Here is a 23659-nt window from a genome sequence, read left to right as displayed (position 1 = left end):
CAATGTAGAAATGAAGCTCAGTATCAAAGCGGAGCCTTAGTCTTAGCTGTTGATTGTCTAAGAGCATAATTAATACAGCAACTAATCCAACATGCCATCTAGCCAACCCAGAAATGTCCAATCACATTTACTGTTTCAGCTGGGGTTTGAAGCCGCTCAAAGCTTGAGTCCACAGCTGCGGAGCTTTGAGACCACTGAGTGAGGCACTAATCATGACACCATTAACTAAGAAAACATTGGGAATTAGTCAGATGAGGAAAAGTTGTGCTTTTCCACAGAGGTTTTGTTTAGTTAATTCCCTGTTGACAGCCAAGTGCTCCATTTGCCTGGAGAAAACTTCCTTGAGAGGGAAAGATTACTTTTTATCCCTAATTAATGCAGCTTATTTGCATAGCCCAGCAAGTCATAATATATGCTAATGTGCATTTACATGTGACAGTGCTGCATAGGCAGTTAATGTGGCCTAAATATGTCTATAAAAATTATTTTTATCATGATTTTAAGTCATATTATGCATCTTTATATATGTTTTATGTTTACTCTCTCCTCATTGGATTCCTAGTGTCTTAGATACTGGTTAGATACAATAACGTATATATTACTTAGAGCAAGTCACATAACATCTTCTGTAATCAGAACATAACTCAAAACATGGCTGGAATAATTGATAATTTAGGTCTGTAGTGAATGTGGTTGGGGAGAATGTAAATGTGATTGGGTGTCTAGTATGAGGACAAGATGGTCAACCCAGAGATTTGCTTGCGTGTTTATGCATGTGTGCATATGTGTGTTTCTTTCCCACCAGACCATCTGCAGACCAATCAACCACTAAAGAAGAAAGTTCCAAATCAGATCATGGCATCACAGAAAGAACATCACAACTGTGTTTCAATCTTTCATGAACAGCTGAAGGCGATGAAAAAAAAAATCTTTATTCTTAACAAATGCAGTAGAATAGTGCAAGTGATGCTCGTCAGGTGGGCAAACAGTCTCGTGTCAGCATCATATCTGCACTGCTGTGTGGGTGCTGAACACAACACTGAAACCCAACCAGGTGATGAGAGCAAAAAAAAAAAAAGCTTCTCTTTAACAGACATTATTAATTTCATAATAACTATAAATGCAAAGAAATTAACAAATTTTCATATTATTAACTGTAACTTAAAATGTACACTTCTAATACTAGTAGAGATTCTCCCTCTATTTCAAGACTTCTGGAAAACCTATACGAACACACATATATTAGTACTATAAATGATCAAAACATAGAAATTTGATCTGAAAGGGACCCATGACAGTAGCCAAATCCATATCGACCCAGGATATTTAGATCCTGTTTAAAATGTGGTCAACCCAAACAGTCTTACAGACAAAACACTCTCAACAGCATAAAATACTATCAACTAAGAAGAACAAAAAAACCCCAAATAGAAACAAGACAAGCATTCCCCCATTTTTTAAAAAAATATTTTAAGGATTTATTTATAGAAAGTACTGAAAGTACCATTTTTACTGACTTATAAAGGTAAGGGTTCGTCATTGTTTTAGTCTCTTCCTAAATTTTAAAGTCATATCTGTTTTCATATCATCCTTTCAAATAATCACTTAGGTCTGACACATCAACATAAGATCATGATGCAGCAACACAATGGCAGCACAGTTGGCTCAGGGGTAAATTTCCCCCCAAGCACCACCACAGAAAGCTGTTAACACATATCAAAGTTAAGGCATACCTGTCTAAACCATCGCAGGGCCAACAGTGAAGTGAGTAGTGCGAAGTACTGCAATGCAATGGAAAAGTAAATTGAGCAACCAAACTTGAGGAAAAGGTGGATAATCTATAAAAAAAATAGGCACAAAAGAAAAAGGGGGAGCACAGAATTATGGGCTGTTGATACTAAATGACTCATCCTATTCATTCTTTTGTCTTGGCTCCAGCTGAAATGAAGTGGATGCAAGGTCTATGATCTTTCTCTTCTCTTTGGTCATTTGCCAGCTTCACTTATCTTTCCCTGAGTGATTTCATTTGGCTTTGAGTGGTTTTGAGAGGAGAATAACACCAGATGAGGCAAACTTAAAAACTGGGTTTCTCAGAATTTCCTGTCCCTCTTATAAATATTAAGTGCAGTGATCTCAAACAAGAGATGCTCTCCTAAGTCATTGCAAATGGTAAAAAGCTGGAGTTTATAGTTCTCTTTTACACAAAGAAAATAAGAGAGCCAGAGACAGGGAGAGCAGCAAATCTGGTACATGAAAACAATACACACTTTCCTTTCAATCTGAGCTAGTGGTTTTCTGGTAATTGGGTTTGCCTAAAAGATGGAGAGATTGAAAAAAGAAGCAAAGATGATGGAGAGAGAAGAATGGACCTTTACTTTACAAAAGATGAGGACAGCAGCATAAGAACAACAGCCTACCGTTTTCTCCTCAAGTGCTCTCCTGTTTGATCACCCCTCCTGCCCTTCTCCACTTCTCTTCCTGCCTACAAGCAGTGATTTGTGCACATTCCTGTAGCTTTTTTGTTACAACACCAGGAGGTCTGAGCCACAGAGGGCAATGTGCATGCATCTGTGTATCTACAACCAGGAGTATATGCATGCACTCATGCCGTGCATGCTTACACAGAAGCATGACCGTGTGTCTATACACTTTTCAGTCTTCACCCATGTGGCCAACTTAGAGACCATATTCCATTTTCAAAACACACACTAGCACCATCAAATGAGTCACCCCTTTCATGTGATTCTACTGCTCTCAGTTACACCAGCTTCCCTTCCTTGCCTAATGGATTTTCAAATGCAGGTCTGATTTCTTTCAAGACTTGACATTTTCCTTTGTGTTTAGAGATGAGGATCAGGCCCTGAGTGTTTTGCTGGTGATGGTGTTGTTGAAAGATTGTGCATACAAGGTAGAAACATTTTCCTTCAACTTGTTTGAAAAGGCCAAATGTGAGACTTCTACATGTATATTTGTACATGTGGCCAAACAAATGCAATAAAAGCAACCAAAATACTCTTTTCTCTTATGTGCAGTTTTTGTTTGTTTTGTTCTGACAACATACATCAGGGCCATATACAAGATACATGTCAAGGTGGGTTCTCTTCAACATTTAAAAATATTGCAGCTCAGACTTCTACAGTGGTGGAAAAAAGTTTTTGGACGCCCCATGCATTTGTGAAATATTGCGTTAAGAATCATTCTTAGGTCTTCAAGTGCAATTTAGTACAGTCACAGCCAAAATACTAAACAAGTCCTTAAAAAAAAAAAAAAAAGTCATTAAAAACTTAAAATTGATTGGTTCCATAAAAATACATAAGAAATTTTGAGTAATGGGCCATTTTGGTACCAGTGATCCACTAATGAAGCACGTGACTTATTAAAAGACAGAATTACTGTTGCTGGCTTCGCGTCTATATAAAGCCAGCACATTTGAAAGTTCTTAAGAGACAAAATAGACTAAAACAAGGAACTTAATGCAGAAAACATGCCTGAAGATACAAATTTTGAGGCAGGAAGGGTACAGCTGGCACCACATAGCCAGGAAGGTCCTTCAGTAGTTGGATACACTCTGCAGAAATACAAACGAACCAACAGCTTGGAACACAAACCAAGCTCTGGGGGTTCAAAGCTTTCTTCAGCAAGAAATGATCGCATCTTGATCCACCTGTGCAGGGAAAACCACTGAATGACATCACATGAGCTTCCGCTATAGTGGTCAAACCAAACTAGTGTTCAGTGTTCCACCCGAACTGTATGTGGCTGATTTTTAGATAAGGAATTAAGGTCCTACAGGGTTGTCAAGAAGCCCCTGATCAATGAGAGACAAAGGTTAGCCTAGCACCGTTGGATGCAAGCACACAAGAACTGGAAAACCAGGAATTGGAAGAAGATTCTGTGGTCAGATGAGTCCAGTTTCCAGCTTTATCTTCCACTAATATTAGGGCACGCAGAAGGCCAGGCGAAGCATTATCTCCAGCATGTACAGTACCTACTGTCAAGCATGGTGGAGGCAGGATCACGGTTTGGGAATGCATGAGTGCTGCTGGTGTTGGTCATCTCACTGTCAGTGAAGGCACACTGATCTCTGCCAAGTATTGTGCCTTCTCAAAACCCACATGCTCCCTTCTGCACATGTACTATTCTGTTGAGGTCAAACTGGATGTTTCAAATAAGATAATGCTCCTTGAACACATCCAGGGCCAGTAGAACTTGGTTGCAGGAGCACAGTGTCCAGGTCTTAGAGCGGTCAGTTCAGTCCTTGGACATGAGCCCCATTGAAAATCTGTGGTGGATTATCAAAAGGTCTATTTCAAAACGAAAACCAAAGAAATTTGAAGAATTAGAAGCAGCAATTCAAGAAGAATGGGATGAGATTACCCATCAACAGTCTGAAGGCAGAGGAACATGTCAACCTGGATTAGAGCTCTACTGCTGCTAATGGCAAGACTACTAAATATTAATTTGATGATGTGATGGTTTATTCATTTTTTGTTCAGTTTTGAACACATTCTCTGACCTTTGTTGACTTTGATACTGACAATGTTGAGAACTGACATTGAAACTGTCAAGAGTTTAGTTTTGTTAGTTTTTATTGTAAACAATAAACAAAAAATTATAATTTGTATTTGTTTGTGTCTGTCTAATGCAGCCACACCTTTTAAAACACAAAAAATATTTTTCCACAAATACTTCATGATATTTGAGACTGTGTAAAATTGTAAGGGTGTCCGAAAACTTTTTTCCACCACTGTATATAAAACAGAAATAAAGCTGAAGCAAGCTAGTTAGATATAAGAATTGATTCCAATTTTTAACATTTCACTGTTTTCACTTTCATTCTTCAGTTATTTCTGTCTGACTTCTTTTAAACAAAAATCATCATTGAAATTACTCTAACAAACCCATAAATATGGTCATTCTGCTGCTTTTTCCCAACAATGACAATCAAAAAGTCTATCTTAGACTATTATGTAGTGGACTCTAGAGAATGTGCAGACATGCCATCATTGACTGTGGATGTATAGTATGAAGCCATTATGGTCAGCATCAGATAAGCTATGACAAGCTGACTTGAGGTGCCAAACCCATGTTCTAACCTGGATGTAATTGACTGTGATTTCCAACTGCCCTCTCTGAGCCAGAACGGCAATGTCTTCTAATTAACTAGAGAGCAGTGACAGCCTGGTGCCACCTCCATTTGGTCCCCACTTGAAACAAGTGCCATGTCCTGAGGGTTCCTGTCAGACCTAGTGCTCTGTGAATGGTATGACATGTCCCTTCATGTCTCCATTCATCTCACTCTCTTACTCCATCTCCCGCTCTCTCTCTCTCTCTGACAACTATTTTCTTCTAATCATGCTCAGGAAGAAAACGAGCGTGTTTGGCTGAAGGGAGAAACAGACTGCGTCAACTGTACATGTGTGTGTGATAAGAGAGATTGGGGGGGGCAAGAGAGAGAGTGACCAAGTGAGCAAATGAGAGACAGAGAGGGAGAGAGATGTTCGTAAGTCGTCTTTTATGTGTTTCTATACACTGTGCTTCATTATCTGCCTGGACTGGAGAGTGACGTCTTCCTAAAACAGCACTAGAGCCAGCGGCCTGCAACCACTGCACCACATTACAATGATTAGATGCACTGGGCTACACTTTATGTACAATTTCAAGACTTTTGGGCCAAACTGACCAGTGAAATAAAAACAGACCAGGCAAAAATAAACATGCTCTAAACATGGATAATTAATAAGCACCACCAATTGCAATGTAGGCTTTTATATTGACAAAACGCACCACCATGGATATGGTCAGATTTGCGATACAAGGAACCAAGTGTACCCTTACAATATGAAATGATAATGAAATGAAAAGGTATAGAAAGACATGTATACCGCTGTCTGTATGTGTTTAAAATACATGCAGTAGGCTAAGTGAAATTCTTTTATCAATGTAAAGGACAGAATGTTGTTCCATAATTATTCCATGGCCTGGTATTATACTTGAAGAGGTTCATATAGTGTTCTTTATTCTAAAGGCAAAACACAAAACATTTCTTCAGAAAACTACATTACACACTTTGAGAGTCTTAAATTTTGAATACATTTTTTAGTATGTATTTTTTCAAAATATTTTTATTGAGATCAATTGCAGAGAGCACAAAGCAGTTTGCATAATACTTGAGTAAAGAAATAAAAACACTTATTAAACACGCATACAAAACGTGTGTATGATCCAATAGTGCATCAACAAGTACTCCAAACAAAAGCACAATATATATATATATATATATATATATATATATATATATATATATATATATATATATATATATTTTTTTTTTTTTTTTTTTTTTTTTTTTTTTTTTTTCCCCAAGAACAAAAACAAAACATCCCCCCAGCTCACACCATTAGTACAGAGAGTATTTCAACAGGTGTATAATATGAGAAGGAATAGTAGTACCATAAAAGGTAAGAAAGGCACAAGCCAACATATTTAGTTGGGTAACACTTTTACTTCGGAAAAGTGGGATATAAAACATTGGCATTTCTGTTAAAACCTTTCTGTGCATCCTCTTATCGTGTATTTTATTTTCTCAGGTTTTAGAAAAAAACATCATGTCCTGAAGCCACAGGGAAATGGAGGGATATCTGGCAGATTTCCAATGCAACAGTAGAGTACGTCTTGCTATTAAGGATGTAAAGGCCACAATATCCCTTTGTGCCGAATTCAGTACTACTGATGAATCAGGAATCCCAAATATGGCGATAAATGGAGAGGGCAGCAGAGTCACTTTCAGGACTTTGGAAATAATTGCAAAGTAACTGGACCAGAAACAAAGAAACAAAGGACAATGTGCATGCATCTGTGTATCTACAACCAAGAGTATATGCATGCACTCATGCCTGTGCATGCTTACACAGAAGCACAAAGGACAAAGAAAAAACATGTGGCCCAGGTGACAGGGAGAACCCTTACATTTATCACAGCAATCATCACCTTCTGGGTAAATCTCAGAGTCTTGATTTAGAGAAATGGACTCTATACAATACTTTAAACCGAATCAAGCTAAGACGAGCACATGAGGAAGATGTTCTAATTCTATCAATGGCATCCTCCCAGAACTCTTCAGTCATCTGTATACCCAATTCTCTCTCCCACGAGTTTTTAATTTTGACGCTTGAGTCATCATTTAATGTTAAAATAGAATTATAAAGCTTAGATATCAACCCTTTATGTTGTGTACTATGTGAGACCATGCTTTCCCAGGGCTGTTCAGGGGGTATAAAGGGGAAACTGGAGAAACATTTAGAGACAAAATCACGAATTTGAAAATAACGAAACAACTGAGTGCCGGGTAAGTTATAATTGGAAGATAAATTGGTAAAGCTATCAAATAGCCCAGATGTATATAAATTTCTTATTTGTTCGATACCCCTATCATGCCAGTCGGAGAACGATGAATCTGAAAGGGAGGGGGGAAACAAATGATTTTTAGTTAAAGGACACAATGAGGAGGCAGCTATGAAGTTAAAGCACCGTCTAAACTGAAACCAGACTTTTAATGTAAGAACCACTTGCTTATCTGTATACAAAGAGGGTTTTGTAGGCAAAGAACAAAAAATTAGTGCAGGTAATGAGGACCCACTGCAAGATGATAATTCCATACTACACCATGGGGAGTGGAAAGACTTTAACCAATAACAAATTTTATGTATGTGCGCAGCCCAATAGTATTATTGAAAATCAGGTAGTGCAAGTCCCCCACTGAGTCTGCATCTTTGCAATAACTTTTTACAAACTCTTGGTGGTTTCTCATCCCAGATAATGCCACCAATTATCTTATCCAGAGAATCAAAAAAGCTTTTTGGCAGAAAAAGAGGGATCGACTGAAATAAAAAAAGAAATTTTGGTAAGATATTCATCTTGACAACATTAATCCTACCCAAGAGGGAAAGAGGGAGATTACGCCAGTGTTGAATGTCAGAGGTTATCTTAGCTATAAGGGGAGAGAAATTAGCTGAAGCTAGGCTAGAAAAAGAGCGTGTCACATTTATACCAAGATACTTGAATCCTGTATAACTATATTTGAAGGGTATGTCAGACTGCTGGAGGTTACAGGCAGTGGTATTGATGGGAAAGCATTCACTTTTGTCCAAATTCAATTTATAACCGGAAAAGGAGCTGAAATTATTTAAGATACTCAAAACATTAGGGATGGAATTAGCAGGATTTGATACATATAACAACAAATCATCTGCATATAACGACAGCTTGTGTTCAGTTCCATTTTGGAAAATCACTCTGAATGAGTCGGAAGACCACAAAGCAATGGACAGGGGCTCAATGGCAATAGCAAAGAGCAAGGGCAATAATGGACAGCTCTGCCGTGTGCCACGTCCAAGAGGAAAATAATCAGACAACATTTCATTAGTATGGACACTTGCTTTTGGGGATGTATAAAGAAGACGAATCCAAGAAACAAATTTCTCATTAAATCCAAATTTCTTCAAAACTGCAAACAAATATGCCCACTCTACCCTGTCGAACGCTTTTTCAGCATCCAGGGATATGACAATTTCTGATGAATCGGATGTCTGCTTTGAATAAATTATATTGAATAGGGTGCGTATATTAAAAAATAATTGACGTCCCTTAACAAAACCATTCTGTTCTTCAGATATAATCGAGGGGAGGACATTCTCCAAATGGGAGGAAAGTGCTTTGGCTAACACTTTCACGTCAGCATTAAGCAAAGATAATTGTCTATAAGAGCTACATATAGTTGGACTTTTGTCCTTTTTGTGAAGTAAAACAATGGAAGCTTGTGTCAATGTTGGTGGAAGGGTACCTCGTTCTAGTGATTCGTTAAACAAAGCTAAAAGTAATGGTGCCAATTTTTCTGCAAACTTTTTGTAAAACTCGATGGGAAACCCATCAGGGCCAGGAGCTTTGTTTGGTTGCATTGCTTTAATTGAATTCGTTATTTCAACAAGGCAAAGTGGGGAATCCAATCCGTCCGCAGTATCTGAATCGAGAACAGGATTAGAGAGGTTTTTAAGAAATACATTCATATTATGTGACTCTGTAGGAAACTCTGATGTATATAGAGAGGAATAAAAGGTTTTAAAAATGGCGTTATTGTCACTAGGATCCGTCGTAATTATCTGTTGGGTATTTTGAATACTACTTATAATCTGAGAGCTGGCCTGACGTCGTAGCTGATGTGCCAGGAGACAGCTTGCTTTGTTGCCATATTCGTAGTGTGACCCACGACTGTGTAATAACAGCTTTTCAGCTTCTTGGGTTGAAATTAGATCAAGTTCTGATTGTACCTCCATGCGCTGTTTAAGTAATTCAGGTGTAGGATTTAAGGCATATCTTTGGTCAGTATTACAGATAGCAAGAGTGAGTTCAGCCAGCTTAGCGTGACCTTTTTTATTAGAAAGTGCAGAGTAATAAATGATTTGTCCTCTAAGATAGGATTTGTGTCTCCCACAGCAATGAATATGAAGTAGAATTGTTCTTATTAAACAACAAAAACACATCAATTGAATTAGAAATGAAATCACAAAACTCTTTATCTGCCAAAAGAAGAGAATTAAACCTCCATAACGGAAGACTACGTTTGTAGGCACCCAACTGAATGTCTAATAGTAAGGGTGCGTGGTCAGATATTACTATACTCAAATAATCAGGAGAAACTACAGAAGAAGTTAGAATACAGTCAATAACAAAATAATCGATCCTAGAATAAGAATGATGCACCTTAGAAAAGAAAGAAAATTTTTTACTAGTTGGATTACGGGATCTCCAAGGATCAACAAAGCCATTTTGCATCATAAAGTCAGAGAATGCTTGAGACATTGAAGACTTATTTAGATTACGGGGATTAGATCGATCTAATGATGAATCAAAGATGAATCAAACAATGTAAGTCGCCACCTAAAATAAACAAATGTGAATTCAAAAACGGTAGGCTGCTTAATAACTTATTAGCAAATTCAACATCATCAGTGTTGGGGGCATATACATTAACTAACAGAACCTTTTTCTGCATTAAAATTCCGGCAACTATCACATATCTGCCATTTTTATCAGCTATAATGTTAGTGGCTGAAAATTGTACTTTTTTATTTATGAGAATAGCAACTCCCCTTGTTTTAGAGTTAAACTCTGAATGAAAGACTTGGCTCACCCATGAGCAGTGTAACCTATGATGGTCTTTAATCCAAAGATGGGTCTCCTGTAAGAACACTATGGAAGATTTTAATTGTTTCAAGTGAGTAAAAACTTTTTTTTTTGGTAAAGGTGGTCCACTTCCGAAGTTCAGTATTCTGTAAACTATACAGAAACCCAGACTAACTTAGTGAGCATTCTGTCCCTAAATGCAGTTTCCTAAATATCCCATTTATGTGTACCTCCATGTCTTGACAATTTCATCAAATATGCTCCATTTGTTTTCCTAAGTTTTCAGCAAGAGAAGGAGTTAAAAAATATATATATAAGGAAAGGGTGACCATAACAGAAGGCATGTTTTTATATATAAATATGTGTCTGTGTGTGGTTAAAAGAGCAAAACTACAAGATCCCATGGATACAAACTGCTGGGCTTGGCTGGGTTGTCAAATACCTATGTATGAAATCTTAAATTGAGTGATCTTCTGTTACTGCATAAACTCAGTCTACAATGTCAGTCTTTTATCTTGTCAACTCTCCTCCAGATACTTTTTAATAAAACACAGAAATCTTTAAGCCAATGCACCACTTTTAAGTTTTGATGTGTTAGAATTCAACTCAGCTTTTTCCCTCCCATAAACCTTGGACAACCTATAATTTTCTCCACTTTTTTGACACAGAGCAAACTGACATTGCAACTTAAATTTACCGGAAAGACTTTTGTCCTTTTCTGACAACTGACTCTTGAAGTCCCCTCAATTATCCTTCACTAAACCTGGATTTACAGAAAGACATTTGTCACGAAACTGCAAAAACATCCCTTTAGAGCAGAAGTATTTAGTGTGTTTTGCTAAATCTCTGTGCCACACCACAGGATCCGTCGACTAGTTTGAGGTGCATCACAATCAGCCTAATTGGACAGGTGTTTGCAAGCCATTATGATACTAAATCGTTGTGTCAGTAGAAGAGCCCCAAAACAGCACGATTCCCCCAAAAACCTGCAGAAGGATTAGCACAGTAGTTAAGATGGGAGGGAAGGCTTTTAGGTGTCAGAGTTGAGAGAAATTAAGATGGGGGAGAGAGAAACACAGAGAGAAAGGGAAGGAGGGAGATTAAAGAAGAGCAGCACTCGCAGTGTGAAGTAAGCCATAATCATCTCTTGTCAGCCACCCCTAGTGGGACTATGTACCCCATACAGAGAAACAGAGACAGACATTAACACTCCACTCAACCACATGTCTCTCATTTATGCAAAGAAAAAAAATAATAAATGAACAGCAATAAACTAACACTTGCCTCTTTTAAAAGTATACACTACCAAAAACATGACGCAAAATAAGTGTTTAAATTGAGCTATTTATTGAAGTGTCAAAATAATATTAACAGATAAACAGAAAAGTCTCATATTTGATGGACTGGCACTAATTGACTTCTGTTTGTTTTGTTTTTTGCTCAACAAATAACAATAGAACCATTAACTATCACTTTTTTCTGTTGATCAACTAATTGATATTACAATTAATTACTCGGCTTAGCAGTACCTTGCTGCAGTGAAGAAAAGACAATCTGCTGGTTCTATCCTCCAGCACAAAGTTTTGATTGACCAATCATTTTAGCATTTAGAAACAATGTCCTGTGTTTCAGTAGAGCCTACAAGTGAGGGACGTAACACACAAGTCAACCTCAGAGGGTGGAAGGTCAAACTAGAAGATCGAACCTCTCTCCCAAGGGTTATAATCTTATCAGAGTTACACATATACACACTGACATACACAAAAAAAAAGCCTTTCTTCACCCGTTATTGGATAAGGCACACAAGCCTGGGGTGAGGCACTCAATGAATAGATCCTTATTGATTTCACCTAAACGCCTTGTACTGTAGGGCCAATTCAGCTTCTCAACAACTCACTCATGCTACATCTCCCCTACAAGCAACTAACCCCTACAGTCAACACACACACATAGTTTCAGTCTTCACTGCACCACATGCACACACACAACAAATCCCTCTCCCCACCACTCCAAGCTCTCCTACATGACCTCATGAAGTAGGGTGAGGCTCTTCACACATCTACCAACAGTAGTGGAAACAGAGCAAAATATCCCCTCATTGATCGGTTGACATCACCCAAAGGTCAACAAGCCAGCGTTCTCAGCGTTTTGAATGACCGACACCAGGTCCTTTTTGCAACCGATGAGCCATGAGAAACTCAGAGTACTCAAATGAGATGAGCTAAAAGTTTGTGTGCAATTTCAATCATTGAAGAGTGAATCTTTTCATTTTATTCCCCTTTTCTGAGTCATGTATTGCTTGTTTCCTAAACTGCTCTCAGCTTGAGTATTGTCTTTAATGAGGTTCAGTAACTTCAAAGATTTTTTATTTTTTGCAATCATGGATTTGACTATTTTTTGGACCATTCAATTAATGATTATGTGAACTTTTCCCAAGGTGTTTTCAGACCTACAATAATGGTGTTTTACCTATTACTGTATTTTCATATATGCACTTCAACCACAACATAATTTAGCAAAAATCATCAAATATCAATATTTTGCCTCTTCAAGTGTTGGTAACTGTGAACGCTCAAGAAAAGAACAAGATATTGGAACCAACAGACAACACACAACTAAAATATCCTAACTGGCCAATTAAAGTGTGCTACATGGATAATTTGTGAGTATACATATATACAGCTCCATTTCAGTACTGGGACTCTGTTTTGAGCAGTGCAAGTGCTATGTACATTCATATAGCAGCAAAACATACAACAAGGAAGTGTGGATATTAAATTGCACTGTAAAGTATTGTGGTTAATAAACTTTCAAATACAGTCTCAATTAGTCTTATTATTGGCTTTATCACTCTGAAACAGCTGTGCCATTCACAGTGACACATTTTAAACAGCAATTGGGAAGAGGTTTTTCCCGAAAACATTGTTGTCTAAATGATGTAATCAAGCAAAACTTAAATGCACAGCAACTTAAAATTTGCAGCCAGAGAAAGATGGTTAGTGGTTTTATTTAATCTGATGATATAAATAAAATGATGTTTCTAATGACAGAAATAAAAAAATGTGATGAATCTGTTTCTATGAGTGCTTCAGTCTGAGCTATATCAGTTTAGTTTCTGTTGTACCTCACATCGTAAGCAGTTACATTGTAGTGTAACATAACGTAATTCAAGAGCAAAACCTGAAATGTTTCTTTTGCTAACAAGAAAGTTGGAAAGGAGGCTATGACACGATGAGCCACTGTAATGGACATTTCCCACATAAACAACAGAATTAGTGATAACCAGTTGGGTGTTTGAAATATTGACAGCAGTTACCGTGTCACAGTCTGGTGTCATTTGCGCATGATTTACTAAAAGGTAAACACAATGAATGGTCATGCATAATGGCACTGCACTCTGGCATGGAAGTACTTAAATGAGAGGCTACTGATCCATCCTGCTGCCTTCAGATTGCTCCAGGGATTTAATGAACTGAAGGATAGGCTTTTCACACAGTATAAAGCAGCTGTGGACAACAGATACTGTAAGAATCACTTATACTACTTTACAGATCAATGCAGACTCTGTGACTGACGTTCAAGCCTCCAACACATAAGTGTTTTTTCTAGCCCAACTGAAACACATTTATTGGCTATGGTGTGATTCATTCAGATTGTTTATTTATATCTGAAGCATCAATCCATTGATGTATTCAGTTCAGTCCATTCTGAGCATCTGAGACCCAACATGAGTATTTTTACTGTTTTTTTCTATGCATTCTATAAATATATCCTATGCAGATTTATGCCACTTAAAACTGACTTTTACTAAAATGTCTTCCATGATGAAGATTTTCAGAAACTCTGTGCTAACCTTATGTATTTATACATAAATGTACAGCTACTCTTCCACTATACTGAAGAACACGTGTCTGCATCCGTCCACACATATGATTTCCCCCTTCTTTGATGTGGCATTGTTAGTAGCCTGCCAGAACTGGTAAGAGCTTTTTTTTCAGACATATATACACCAACATGGCTTTAGGGTTAGGGTTGTACTTCTGCCTTATATTTTGGCATGCTCTTAACAGCGGATTGTGATTTGGCATTTTCATGTTGACATTTTTTTTTTCTTGAGAACAAACCTTTTGAAATATACCTGTGCATGTGTGAACTTGGCCACTTTTTTCACCAAAACACCAATCATTCACACATCTGTGTACACTGCATTCTGTACTTGACTGCAAACAATCATACAGATGTACAAAGCAAATTTGAGGGTCAGAAAACTACCAAAATGTCAGAGTGCTCATTGATCCACCAGAAAAATGGAAGGTGAACATCAGTTTGACAGAAGTATATATCTTTAAACTATTGGAAGCTCATAGCGGGGTTCCAGGCTATCCGGGTTTAGTGCTAGCTTACACTACCTTGCTTTGTGTGTTTTCATGTAAATGCGCATACATGTGGACAATTACTGGTCTTACAGCTCTAGCAGATCATAAATCGCTGCATAAACAGCTCAATAATTTCAGAATGACTTACGAATAAATCCCATGACCTGCAAGTTGCCTTTATTCAGATTTTGGCAGATGAACATTTGACATCTAATTCACCATTTTCCAGCTTTCATGGCCTCCCATGATGTATTCATTTCTTTGTGTGCATGTGTGAGTACATGCAAGGACATCGGTGCGTTGTGTGTGTGTTTGCGTGTATGTATGTCACTGGGGTAATTAGGAATAGGAGGGAGGGAGAGATCAAAGGCACTTTACACCCTCCATTTCAGTTCTGATATGAGTGTATGTCGCTGTGCATGTGTGTCTGTCTGCATGTGTGTATATGTATGCATGTGTTCTTGTGTGATGATCTCCTCCCAGCTTTGATGCTGTAAGCTTCGCCGGTTAATGTACTACGGATAAAAATACTACACCATGTAATCTGGCATTTATCCCTCGAGAGCAGAAGCCCAAAATGTGACACATGTCAAGAGGAAGGAGGAAGCGAAGGGGGGAAGAAGAGCAAGTGCAAGCGGGGGGAGAAGAGAAGGAATAATGGAGGTAAGAGACCTAGAGACCGTTTCTTCTTCTGCTCTGAGATGATTCAAAGGTTGTCAGTGATTCTGCATGTGCAGAACAGTTCCGACTAATTATTAGAAATTAATTCAGCACAGTAAAATACAAAGGGAAGACAGATACCGAGTTCCTCAGAGATGCAATACGAATGTTCTTGCAGAGTCTGTAGAGTTATTGCAATCACAAAGCAGATCCTAAATGAATGAAGGTTCGTGTGTGTGTGTGTGTGTGTGTGTGTGTGTGTGTGTGTGTGTGTGTGTGTGTGTGTTGTCCAAATAATGTATGTCAGTTACATACAAACCTCCATCCACTTCAAAACAGCTCAGAAACAGTTCCATAGCCTCGTCATTCAGACAGGAAACTCTTAACAGCCTTTCTGACTTTTTGTGACTCAGATTCTGTAAACATAAGTATTAATATTGCCTCTGCATTTCTTTAAGGTGAAGCAGTTCTACTAGAACGCGAGCATTAAGCCATCATGAAGAGAGTCTAGATACACTGTGCTTTGTATAGGATGCTGAAAGAGGCATACTGGCTAGTAATGGTAACTGCATGCATTCTCTGCCTATATTATTGGACGATGCCATATTTTTTGTTACCTTTTAATGCAAATGTTATTTGAAAACTATTTCTGAACTTTATATTTTGTTCACATTCCTTATAAAAAAAAAATCCTACCCATGCTTTTCTGCCAAGCGGTTCACAGTGACAAACCTAGAGGAAAGTAAAACACTAGAAAATCTTTAGCAAACTGCTGCATTGCAGGATTTTACCACAGAGCTAAGCAGCTGTCAAACCTATCTACACCTGTTGGCATCTCTTATTTAACGTAAGTCTACTGCTATCCTATCCACAGGTATATTATGGAGGAAAACATAAGCGTCAGACCTCTTAGCAGATGTGAAATTGTTATACTAGTTGCACCTAATAGCCAAAACAAGCCCTATACACTATGTCAAAAACAGTGTGGTGGTAATTAAAAAAAAATTAAACCAAATTACAGCCAACAGATTGGGTATGGGGTGCTTATATCCATGGAAAAACAACAGCTAGACAACAAAGCAGCAGCAGATAACTGCTAACAAACGAACAAATGGTAATGAAAACATAACCTTTGTTAACACACAGCCTACACAATATACCGGCAAGAGTTCATAGTATTTATACACTGACTTTCTTACCTTTCCTAGGAGTCATGCAGCCCCTTAAAATTTGTTCATCTAAGTATATTTTGTCTGTATATATTATATTGAACTTCCAAAAATATATATTTTAAAAGAAAGTGGACATTGTTCTTCGAGGGGGGTTACCCTATGTATAGATAATTAAGGTTAGTTAAGTTTTTCTGTGTTGTTGTTGTTGTTTGTTTTAGTTTTTAAATAGATTTTTTAGTTATATAATTTCTTGGCCAGGGGCAGCTTCTTCTGTTTCTAACCAGCCAGCTGCAATTTTACTTGTCTTTGCCAAGAAATAAGTTAAGTTAGCTGGCAGCCGGAGACAGCAGAAAACACTGATCAAAAATACATATACAGCATGTATGTAAATAGACATCTTACTCAGAAAAAGTTAAGATTAGAAAAGGGCTCAGTTCAGCCAAATGTGTACCAAAAGTTTTTGAAATTCTCAACCACTGTGGTAATCCACCCCTTGGTCAGGTGTAGCTTAAAGGACATTGATCAGACGGTGTGACCAGTACACTTACATTTCTTCAACCAGCGACTATAAAGGGCTGCCTTGAAATGCAGCTTTATTTAAATGACATAAGACAAATAACTTAAAGAAAATGAGGATGGGCTGTCGGCGTGCTGGATGCTGGCTTATCAGTTAAGGCCATAGCCAGGCTTTTCAGCGTCCACAACTCCACCATTCGCCGCTTAAGGAATCTTTTTTAGACAGCATGGTACAACAGAAAATCTGCCACTCTGAATGAATGTGTCAGTGGAGGTGACATTATTTGATCTGGTTCCCCAAAATGTCCACCAACTTTGCCAAGACCTTCAGGAAGTGTAGCAAATTTAATGAAATATTACATGATATTTTTCTTTAAAAAAAGCATGAAATGTGAGCGGTATCAGTGTTTTCATCTGTCAGCAAGAAAAAAAGCTTATTTCTCAGAATGTCAAATGTATACATTAACCATTTTAAATAAAGTAACTTAGCAATTTTTTGAGTAGTGACTATTCCCCTCTGACCTGTGATGACCAAAAACAAAAAAGAAATAGAAGCAATGCTGCTACATTTTTTATAACATTGGCTGCAACTATTACATCAAATTCACCACACTTTCACAGTTGATATTCTCATTCAGCAAAGCAGAATAGGCAGGACCATGTTTTTACATGGTGGCAGGGAAATAAATGAGCATGGAAGTCTATCTACCGAAGAAGGAAAGGACGAGCGTTAATGAAGAGGGAAATGAGTGAACGAGTGCGTGAGTGAGGGAGACAGCTGTTTGAGGTAGGAAGTGTGTGACTGAGCAAACAAGTGAGGGAGAGTGAGCCTCTGCAGCGCTACCAATCAGGGATGGGAGCAGAAGATAGTTAGGCGTGAAGACCATACGTCAATGGGCCCTAATTGAACGCTTCGCCTTCGTTCTCCACTTGCTACTGACACATCACCCCGGGGCCTATTGGGAGAACACCAGCTTCACGTCACGCAGAAAACGAGAGCGATGGATGATGAGGGGAGTAGAGGATGGGGTGCTTGTCATTTTTCCTTCTCTAGGTTCTCGCCCCCAGCCCTCATGACTCACTGTAGGACTGATGTTTCCTACAACTTTTGAACAATTGGAACTGCCAACTCAGCTTTCTCTTAAACACTGCAAATGGTTGTAGGTGAAAGAGTGAAAGACTTTTGACCACAAAACTGCCTGATCAAATTCCTGAACAGGCTGGGAAAACCCCAGAGAGGAGAGAGGAGGAACAGCCTACTGTTCTTGAGCAAGGCAGCATAAATCCTAGTGGTGTTGGTGATGGCAGAGATTCACCAGAGGTCATGTCGCTGCTTGAGATGTGTAGTAATAAATCAAAAGCTGCTGGATCACCACCCCCTTTAAACTATCCAGAAATGAAATACACATTGCAGAACATTTTTGAGACAATAAGATTTTATTTCTGTGTGAATGATGGATGTATCGAGGAGGATTGGATACAGGACTCAAAGATGGCGCCCAATCACTTGAGGAAAATTGCTCATCTGGTGCATGAGGCCTAAAAAGGCTTCTGGCATCCTGGCTTGCTTCAGGCCCACTGCACATGCACATTAGTATTTTCTCTGCTGTCCTCACCTGCGGGTTCCAATATTTTGAATTGTTTGCCACCAAAAAGCTGTGCCCACTTAATAAAAGACTTTTAGCACCAGCCGATACGGTAACACCTGAATGAATTCATCTCCTGATTCACTCTCTAGTATCCGTTGTCATTTCCCTACTTGTGGTATGCAACATCTCCTCTTTCTATTTCAAGTGGCTACTTTTGTTTTGACGAGGGATAAGTTTAATGTTCACATCCAAACATTTCTTTGTTAGGTCTTTGCTGGTTAGACCACCAGTGAAGATAAATACAGCCTTTGAGCACAGTACTGCAGCATGACATTTTTAAAGTCATCAAAATAGACTTTATTTGGATTTTCCCGCTTGGGTAGGAGAAGCTCTGACAGCACAGGATGGCATTTCTTCACAACTGTCCATCGAATAAATTAACTCTTGCTTTATACAACTAAACATTTTTCAAAGCTTGTGGAGTCAATCCATTAACCATAGGTTCTCTCAGACAGCATTAACCCTAAAGATGCTGGAATTTACCTGGTATGAAGACGTTCTTCTGTTTGTGTTGGTGCAACACTGATTCAAATTGGTGTCAAATGTTGACGCATGAATTTCTAGTTCATAATGTACTTGTGATTTTATGAAATGACCTACAATTTAGGTGCGAACACTGGATTTTCTTAGTTTTTTAAAGAGATTTGAATAGGAAGGTTCAATGTAAGAGAAAAGGAAGAGCTAGAACGGTCCAACATCTTGATTCCTCAGTCACCAATTAGTTTCCTCACAGCTAGGAGTCAGGATTGATTTAAAAATTCACAATTACACTGGTTGCTGACAACTCAAAGTATGTGTTGCAAACATGACAAAGAGGTTGAATAAGTGGCTCGACTTCTCTAATAGAGACTGCATATTAATGGATTATTTTCAGTTCAAATAACTCCCATGCATTTCCATCATTTTAACGTCTGTGGAGTAAAAGCAGTGGAATGCAAATACCGAATATATCAAAAAAACAGATTTTGTCAGGCCATTTGGGCAATGAGAAGCAGGTGGAGTGCAGAGTAAGGTTGAAGAGGTGTGTGCACAGACGCACTCACGCACCCACATGCATCCACACACAAAGCGCTTTGTTCCCCGGGGTAGACCACGGAGCCGTCAAAACCACTCTGATTTTGAATTAGCTCTGATTGGCTGTCATTGCAGTGTGTCCCACACAGCTGAGACCACTCAAAACCACACACATACACACACAACACATACACACTTTTATGGTCTGGGCATCATGTTTCACTAAACTGCTGAGTTCTCTAGGCTGTAACTAGGGCTGTTTTAAGAGCTGTGGTTGAGTATAAATGTGAATGTGTATGTCTGAGTGTGTGCTCACATCTGTCTATACAACTGCAGAGAATGCGTGTATGCAGTGTATTCAAATTTTCGTACATGGACATGTTATTATGCCTCTTACAAGCTCTGGATATTCTATGAGGGTCTGCACTAGGACATTTCAAGTTACAAAAATCAAGAAAAACATGCTACATTGACATTTTTTTAAAATAACACCTTGTGCCTATCCTCCACAGACTCTGCTCTTGGTACCATTGTAGTTTCTGTCATGCCTGACTGAAACATCAAAGCTTTTTACAGCCATTTTAGTTACAAATACAGTGAATGCGAGCCATGTGAGAAATTCTTGGTGTTTTCAGAAATGAACATTATCTGCATGTATGTGGTGCTTTGTGTTATCAAAATAATCATCACATCCTACTGCACTGATTCTCTAAATCATCCCTTTATTGCTTGCAGAAGACTGACTGAAACTGCTGAAATGTCATTGCACCAGTTTTAAAATTGTTCTCGTCTATTTAATTAAGAAATTATATAGCTTTTGTATAAATGTCGCTCTGACACCACAAGCATGCATGCTAAGTAAAATGTTGAAACACGGCTCCAAAAAAAGCAGATCCGCCCACTTCCAGACGGATGCCACGGTGCCAGCAAAGGCTTGTGTGGCTAAATCAGCAGGGGTTTACCAGTTCTGCAGGCTCAGTTTGGGTTGGCTGTCCATCCAGCAAGTCAACTTTCCTGGATACAAAAGCAAAATGTGTCTCGGTAAGCATCATTCTCAAACTCAAGTCAGTGGGAGCAGCAAAAATAAGCAGTAAGGGGGATGTGTAAGAAAAAAAATCTATTAAAATTTTCAAACCAAAGCTGGATTCCATCTATACAGGCCTCAGGATCAGGTTTCTCTGTGAACAGCAGCCCATTTATCCAAAAGTGTGGTTAAAAACAGAACATGGAGTTGTCGCAGACAAACGTGCAGAAGCAGTAACACACACAAATATGTAAATACACTATATACACATATATAATATACATAGATATGTGTGTGCATATGAACATGTATTATCAATAAATGACATTGTGGGGGTTTGCTTTTCTCTTGGGGTCATAAAACCAAGTCCTGATAAGGCAAGCGTTAAAATTTAGTATGAGGATTTGGTTTAAGATAAGATTGAGTCGATTTATTGTTTTCCAAAGTAATGGAAATTGAACTGTTAGTGTGTTAGTATAAGAGACGTGAATTCCAGTAGGATGTTGCTGGCAGGCCCATTTCTTATTGGTTATACATTAGCACCATCTACTGGCAACATATATGGCTGCATATACTAGATCTATAGCTTTGTAAACTAAAACTAAAAATAATTTTAAATTTAACTTTACTAAAAAATGTGTTTTTCTTTTGACATTTTGAGCTTCCCTGTGCAGAATGTTGCCTCTGAAATTTGACTAGAAAACTGCTTTTACAGTCATCTATTAAAGTTTTATGTGCATGTGTACATATCAGCAGGATGTTGTAACATCACAACTATTGCAGGTGTGATATGGAAACATTAGAGCTTCTGCATTTCAGTGACATAGGAGGCATAATTTGTCTAGCAATTAAACTTTTGCTATTAAGAATATTTCCATATTCATTGAGTCTGTTTTTACATGACGAAGAAAGAGTACATGCAGTTTTAAAAATTGCAAGATATTGATTTAACTTGGAAAAAAAATCATGCAAAAAAGGAAAACATTATGCTGTAGCGGTTCAACTAAAAGATTTTGTTGTTGCCCCTACAAAGGTACAATGTTGAAACAATGTTGTAACAATATCAAACCTACTAACACAATCCTTCTATACAACAGATAAAGAGCAGAATACACGTTTACAATAATCAACAGCAATTATTTATTTTATAATCCAGTCCTGGTTTTCGTTAGTCCCTTTCGTTTACAGTCCGACCCGTCCAACACAAATAATCCGCTCCATGTTTTCCAACCAATCCCACCAAAGGAAAGATCCAAACAAGGAAGTGGGTTTCGACTGTTCATTCAGTTCCTAAGAAACACATAATCCATAGAAAAGCGCTGCCGTCCGGTTTGGAACGGAGGATGAACCATAAACGATGGAAAAGAAAATAAACCAAACTCACAGGCCCTCGTTGTTTCGGCGGAGATGCATGTGCCGCAGCTGGGCGTCCTCCAAGGAAAGTCCGGCTTGCGCCGGCAATCGGTAGCCGGTGACTGTGGAGAACTTGTTGGGTTTCAGTGGGGAGGCCAACACCATCAACTAACCCTCGCTGACTCCTCCGCCATACTGCTTTGGAGGCCGGCAGATATCAGGAAGTCGCAGGGCCGGCTCTCCCAGCGCCCGGAAAAGCAACCACCTTACTGGCTGGAATGATTATAACAATATCAAACCTACTAACACAATCCTTCTATACAACAGATAAAGAGCAGAATACACGTTTACAATAATCAACACCAATTATTTATTTTCTAATCCAGTCCTGGTTTTCGTTAGTCCCTTTCGTTTACAGTCCGACCCGTCCAACACAAATAATCCGCTCCATGTTTTCCAACCAATCCCACCAAAGGAAAGATCCAAACAAGGAAGTGGGTTTCGACTGTTCATTCAGTTCCTAAAAAACACATAATCCAAAGAAAAGCGCTGCCGTCCGGTTTGGAAAGCAGGGACTTGGTGGGAAATCTTTAATTTACTGATTATTTTTGCACTTCATATTTCTCTGAACAAGCTCATTTTGACAGTCAGAGAAGTTCAGACTGTTGCTCAGTTCAAAATGCTCTTAAAATCCCACCTGTACAGATAAGCATTTAAAATAATTGTATCACTTGTCTGTTTGGCTAGTGCCCTTTTAAATGATTCATTATCTTTGCTAATGTTTCATTGTTGCTTTGTATGTTTGTATGTATGATTTGTATGTTTTAATTTTTTTGTAAAGCTCACTGTAAATCCGGTTGTGAAAGGTTCTATGGATAAAAGTGTATTATAATTATATAATTATAATTATTTTTTTATCATTATTATTACTATTGGAATTGGATAATTTTTAAAACATTTTGAATAGTTCATGTTCGTTATTCAGTCTTGTAAATGTCTATTAAAGGTTTGAGACTGAGAAAAACATTCTAGTGTTTTAGAGGTTAAAAAGTTTGGCTTTATGATTTCTATCAGAACGCTTTTAGACAGAATTATGATTTAAGCAAACATATGATATCGTGGTTTGCATTTCAGGCTGTTTTTCATTCCTCAAAACTCAAGTTCAGTTGAATGCCAACATCAACATATTAACCATGTATATCACATAACTGAAGCAGTAATGAAAACAAAAACAAATCTCCAGGGTGAACACTATGAACCATGGCAAATGGTTTAATCTCCATCAAAGCTCTGGGAAAATTAAAGAATGTGGAAAAATGTGTCTTCAAAAAAAAAATCCTTTACAGCAATGTCAGTAACACTTTGTTAGAGTCACATTTGATGTACTTCAAGTATAATCAGTTGGTGGATAAAATCTAGTGAATACACTACAGAGCCTCAGCAAACCTAATCTGGGTCATATACTGATAAGAAGAGTTGGAAATGACACAAGTTGCACAGTACAAAAGCAGAAAATGCCACAATATGAGAAAACTCTGATGGCAGACGCAGCTCATACAGAGGACATTACATTGCCAAAATTTCAGTTGTCTTTGAACCACACAAGCATTCATTGCTAAAAGGGACACCACACTCCTTTAAGAATCCCATTTTTGACCAAACCCTGCTCAATGTACCAATTTTAGTTCAGACAACCTGTGTTTTTCATGTCAG

At 38.2% G+C, this 23659-nt stretch overlaps 1 long non-coding RNA gene across 1 annotated transcript; it reads right to left on the bottom strand.

Annotated features, from left to right (window-relative positions):
* Positions 1 to 19240: 19240 nt before the first annotated feature.
* LOC129347975 (uncharacterized) lies at positions 19241 to 22634 on the bottom strand. The gene is made up of 2 exons (XR_008600348.1): positions 21978 to 22634; positions 19241 to 20583 (listed from the first exon to the last, which is right to left on the bottom strand). It is a non-coding gene; the product is annotated as an uncharacterized LOC129347975 (long non-coding RNA).
* Positions 22635 to 23659: the final 1025 nt, after the last annotated feature.

The sequence above is a fragment of the Amphiprion ocellaris genome, chromosome 22 (assembly GCF_022539595.1).
Source record: "Amphiprion ocellaris isolate individual 3 ecotype Okinawa chromosome 22, ASM2253959v1, whole genome shotgun sequence".
NCBI lineage: Eukaryota > Metazoa > Chordata > Actinopteri > Pomacentridae > Amphiprion > Amphiprion ocellaris.
Note: the sequence above shows the minus strand (reverse complement) of the source record. Positions and strands in the feature narration are given on the sequence as shown.